This window comes from Vigna umbellata, chromosome 1 (genome assembly GCF_029865625.1).
Source record: "Vigna umbellata cultivar VRB3 chromosome 1, Vumbellata_1.0, whole genome shotgun sequence".
In the NCBI taxonomy this organism is placed as follows: Eukaryota; Viridiplantae; Streptophyta; class Magnoliopsida; order Fabales; family Fabaceae; genus Vigna; species Vigna umbellata.
The window spans coordinates 95687142-95692968 of NC_142165.1; the positions used below are offsets into that span (position 1 = coordinate 95687142).

Sequence of the window (5827 nt, forward strand, 5' to 3'; positions counted from 1 at the left end):
TAAACTAAATGACATTATATCCTGAATGTCAAATATTTAACGTGAAAAAAAAATTGTGTTCTTTATTTCTTTTTTAGTAGCATAAAATATTATGAATATTTACGTGCATTAAAAAAGTTATTTCAAATTTAACTACTAACAACTATGAATTAAACATATAAAAGATTATATTAAAATATATAGAAAACATGACATATCGTGTCAATCCATGTCTTCTCTTTAATATATGATTAAATAGCAAATATAAAAAAAATAATATAGAATCACATAACTTTTTCTCTCAATATGGTACCGTTGCAACTTATTTCCTCCTCCGCTGTGTTAATGATGAGTTTGCTGGTAAATAAGAAGGTAAGGTGCAAAGTGTTTCACAAGACCCTTACACACCAAATATTAATTATAGTCAAAACCTCTAAATCATTATTAATTGTTAATATCTTGCCTTTTCTTAGTTTTATTTTTTATATTTATAATTTATTATTTCTCTCAAGTCTGTATCTAGATTTCCAGGTTGGAATTATATGTTAATAGTTCAAATTCCGTACATGATTAACATTGCATGGAAGGATTTTTAGAAGGTCATGGTTTGAGAATTTCTACGTTAGTGATGCTTGTGCATATTTGGTATCGTTCTCGTTAGGTATCTAAAAAAACGTGCTATCTCATGAGTGAGTTGGACCTATTTGTCTTCCGTCACTGAAGTGACTCGTCATACATCATTTACCATTGAATATTAATTAACGATCGAAACGTATCATTTTGATAGTATGAGTCATATTTTAGAGGCTGAAAATGAATACAGTGATCAATGAAATTACTATAAAACTATGTAGAAAATTCAGAAATACAAATAGTATAATTTGAACAGCAATACAAATACCATAATTTCAACTAAAATCAATAAAAAGAATCAATTATAAACAAGAATTTATACAAGGAAACGATACACTTAAACTGAATATTCTAGGCGATAAAAAGTCAGAGTTTTACACTTGATCATTCCCGGTAGCTGCCTGCATCGCCTAGTTCCTGCTAGAATTTGGTCATCATGTACAAGAACTAAAAACGAAAGGAAAACAAACAAAACTACACACTACATACAGCAAAACGCATAATTGCATGCGCATCAGAAGGAGAAGCTCCACAAAGAAATTTCAACATCATCCTCAAGAGATGTCCAGTCCCTAACATACGTTAAAAAAGAAGGAGATCTCAGAGGCTCATCCGCCAAGTTCTGAAGCCACTCATGCATGTCTTCAAATCCTAATGTAACTGGTACTGTTATCTCATCCAAATCACCAAACTCCCGCAGCACTTTGCTACTATTGCCATCTTCATCAGTGCAGGCACCACAGCTGCTAACTTCGCAGTCAACCACGGGATTCACATTCTCGTTTTCTAATTGCTCGACGCAACTGTCTTCCGCAGCAATCGCCACAACAGCCTCCGCCGCCACTCGCCGTATCTCCTTCGCATTTGTAGACGCCGGCAAGGGCAGCCGCCACGCCGAGTCGGCGAAGTTGAGACAAGCGGACTTTCCTCGGAGGGCGAGCGCGGCAACGTCGTGCGCGCGTGCGGCCATCTCAGGGGTTGGGTACGTTCCGAGCCAAATCCTTGTGGATTTGTCATTGGGGACACGCACCTCGCAGACCCACTTGTTGTTCTTCCTCTGTCGTACCCCCCGGTACACGGGGTGGCGTGTCTCCTTAAAGATTCGGCGCCCCGCACGTCTCTTGGGGCGCGCCGACGCTAATGCATGTAGTTCATCGTCGGAGTGAAGGGCGTTGGGAGAGGAGCTTGTTTCCGGGGAGGAGCAAAAGTAGTAACCGTTGTTGGAGTGGGGTAATGATTGTGTGGAATTAACGTTCATTTGTGGAAAAATGTTTGCAATGGATTGGTTGGGTTTAATGGTGGTTGAGTTCTGAAATTGACTGACTGATAAATGAGAGGATGTTAGTGAACTATGTTATCAGTGGTGTTGAATATAAGTAACTTTTTGAGGTTTGGGAAGTCAGGAAATTGACGCACGTGGCTACGATGTAGACACGGACACGGGTTTTTTTTGCCAGTTGCTCTTTCCGCTTGGTAACGTTCGCAACATTGTCATTATCTGTTGCTACCTGCGAAAGTTAACACTTTGACCGGTTGTACCATCTTAAAAGCTGCAGTGACCAATGACCACATTCAGATAATCCAATCAACGCCAATTGTTTGAACCATTTGGCTGTTTGGCGAACCAGAGTACAATACGTGTTTCCAATTTTACACTTACAGTACCCGTTTTCACACAGTAAAACAATAAAACATGATATTTTGTATACCTCTCAATTTGACATAGTTCTTATGGCTCATTTACATGGGTCAGAGTTAAAAACACCCATGAGGTTAAAAAAGTTTACAATATACAAAGTTTCATCAAATCAAAATACCAACAAAAGAAGAATTATGTACTTATAAAACGAAAAATCTATTTAAAAAATGAAAATTTAAAAATTATTTAAAATAGTATCTGCATACATGAAAATTATTTTAATATTTTTTTCTCTGTCTTCTACTAATCATTAACAATATACACTTACGGTAATATTTTAAAAATCATTTGAATATATTTTAAAACATATTTGATCACTGTTCATAAATATATTTTGAAAATACAACACCTACTAAATTCAACAAAAAAAATCTAAATTTGAAAACTATTTAATCAATCTAAGTTCTGACTTAATATGAACAAAATCATGTTAAACTTAAGTTCAATTAGAATTACGTCATGTCAAGATGGTAAACATATATATACCCTTGTTGTATAAACAATTATATGCTAACTTAAGCAATGCATTTAAATGTTATGCCATCTATTAGAAAATTGTTCATCTCATGTTGATTAGGATGAATAAAATTAACTAAACTGTTAAAACCTACAATAAGCTAAAAATAATTTGATTGATGTGAATTAAAAATTAGTTTATACAAATTAAATTAAACTTTTTTTTCTATTAAATTACACTATATTAAATTGCACTGAAACTGTAATATGAACTAAATTATTATGTATCGTAATTATTTTTAAATTGAACTATACTATTTTTGAAACGAATTATATTATTTTTTGAACTGAGTTACACTAATTTTAAATCTAATTATACTATTTTTGAACCAAATTACACTAATTTTGAACCTGTAATATTTTTGAATTGAAAAATTAAAAGAGATAGTATCTATTCACTTCATTCATACTATAAGTTCTGCATAAACAAAAATAAAATACATAAAACTAAGTAGATAGAAAATATTTATCGCTACTCGAGAGTATAGGTCCTCCCACAAACAAAAAGATTCAAAAAATTAATACATCTTCAAATATAGCTTGTATTATAAAATATAAATTATCAACACATCTTTAATCATCCAAACTAATAACACTTGAAGGTCCAATTTCATCATGAGATGTTATATTTATAAAAATAAAATAAAATATTTCATAATTTTTGAAAACTTAAACTATAAGTTAAAAAATATATAAATTTTTCATATAAACTCATCCTACTCAAATCTATCAAGTTCTTTAGAATTTTCATAAATTAGACAACTACTATAACTACTAATTACCGTTCTTCCTATAGTGAACTCACACTCTTATACTACACTAAATATGAGAATGACTAACTCCTCCCATTACGTCACTTAAAGTTTTAACAGTTTCATTTTATTGATATAAGTAATGCTCTTAACTTCTTGAGTAAAAAAAGTTTAAAATATGAGACTGAGTCTTTTTATTTTCAACCACTTACCTTATTTGTTTGTTAAATATCTATAGTTTTCATGTTCATAAAGTCTACATTTTTATAAGTATAAAATTATTACTTTGTCATTTTATGTAATTTAAAAATAAAATACACAAATTTAAAAAGTTATTTTTTACTTTCTGATTATATAATCTAAAATTATATATTTTAGAAAGTAAAAGAATAAATTTTAAATTGTATAATTTAAAAACAAAAATAACTCACCATTGTTGTGATTTGGATAGAGAAATAAAACTATGAAAAAATTGGTAAATTAATTGCTTGAGATCGAAGGTAAGGCATACCAAAAAAAAAAGAATTTGATTATAAAATTCTATAATATATAAATTATTTTTACTCTTCAATTAAGCAATTAAAAGATATTTAAAAATTTTAAGTTATATTTAAATTTTTAAAAATTTTAATTTTTAATTATATAAATTTTTTATTTTTATATAGATAAAATAAAAAAGTGACAGTAGAATGTAAAAGACAAAGGGAACAATTAAAAAAGAAATAAGAGGAACACTTCAATTAGCAATTAATTCATACAAGTTCAGGTTTTTAAAACTGATCTCTGAGAGAGTATAGTTTAATTATTATTCTAATAATTTAGTGTTTTTAGTATAGTTAACCATATTTTAGTATAGTTAATTTAGTTTTGTCCAACTGACTATACAAATTTAAAATTACAACTTTTAAAAAATATTTGGTCTCGTAAAACAAATAAAAAATATTATTGAAAATAAAAAGTATTTATAATAAAAAATTAATATATATTTAAAAGGTTTTTCAATTTTATTCATTAAAAAAATGAAAAGATTAACTTTTCAAGACTTTTAGAATTTAGAAGTTATATATTTAATAAAATAATATTATGTGATTCTTAAGAAAAGAAATGGAAGTTTACATTATTAGGATCATTGAAAGAAATTTGGAGAGAGCACGTTTATTTTTTTAATTAAATCCATAGTTCTTTGAATAAGAGATTATTTCCAAACAGAAAGGAACGTTTTCCTTGTTTTTTTGGTTTTTCAGTTTACCCCATCTAAATTAGCAAATACAAATTTGTTCTCTTATGTGAAATTCTCTTTAAATATTATTACTTGGCCTGCCATGTTACTAAGAAAATATAAATTTATCTTCTAAATAATAATATAAGCTAAATTGTGATGTATAAGCTTAATTAACTCTAATACAACGTAAAAATTTATCATTTTTTAAATAAAAACATAAAATTATTTTAATACACAAATTTAGGTTTAAAATTAGCATAGTTATTAGTATCACAAATGATATTTTAATACATAATTTTTTTACATTTGACATTATTTTTTTATTATTTATTTATTTTTAAAATATAAAAATTTATTATTTTATGACTATTTTATTATTATAATATGTGTTAAATAAATGTGAAATGTGTGTCATTAGTATTTTGTTTTTGGAACATTATAAAATAGCTTCATTCACATTACATAGAGGGGTACTAAAATTCTCAAATTTCCAAACCATTTCGCACATTGTTGTGGGGCTTTTCTTCTTCCGTGTTACATGATATAAGAGTGGTTATACTTTGACACTAAAACAACAAGATACACTCATTTAACAATCAAAATTAATAATATTTTAATTATATTTATATTATTTTTAATTTAAAATTATAATATATATTATTATTATTATTGAAAAGGTGTATCAAACATATATATTCTTAAAAAGGATGTCAAAATAACTTTTGGCAAAATATAATGAGCACAAATCTCTTTTTGACAGAATGAAGCAAATGATAGAATTTTGTGAATTTTTATTTCGAAACATTTTTGCACCTTCAATCCAGAATTCTTACGCAGGAATTAAAACAATAGAAAGAACTCACTAAATAATACGTTGAATTTTAGGATAATTTTGTGGGTCAACTTCTTGGGTTTCCTAACCCATTTTTAGGGTCCATTTTAGGCCCACTTTGCTAAACTTTTAAAACGAACCAATTTTAAAATCTAATTTATTTTTTCTTAAATGTTTTTTAGATTTGGTCTCAT

At 28.2% G+C, this 5827-nt stretch overlaps 1 pseudogene; it reads right to left on the reverse strand.

Annotated features, from left to right (window-relative positions):
* Window positions 1-797: 797 nt before the first annotated feature.
* On the reverse strand, window positions 798-1932 carry LOC148206903 (dehydration-responsive element-binding protein 1B pseudogene; annotated as a pseudogene).
* Between the last annotated feature and the right edge of the window lie 3895 nt (window positions 1933-5827).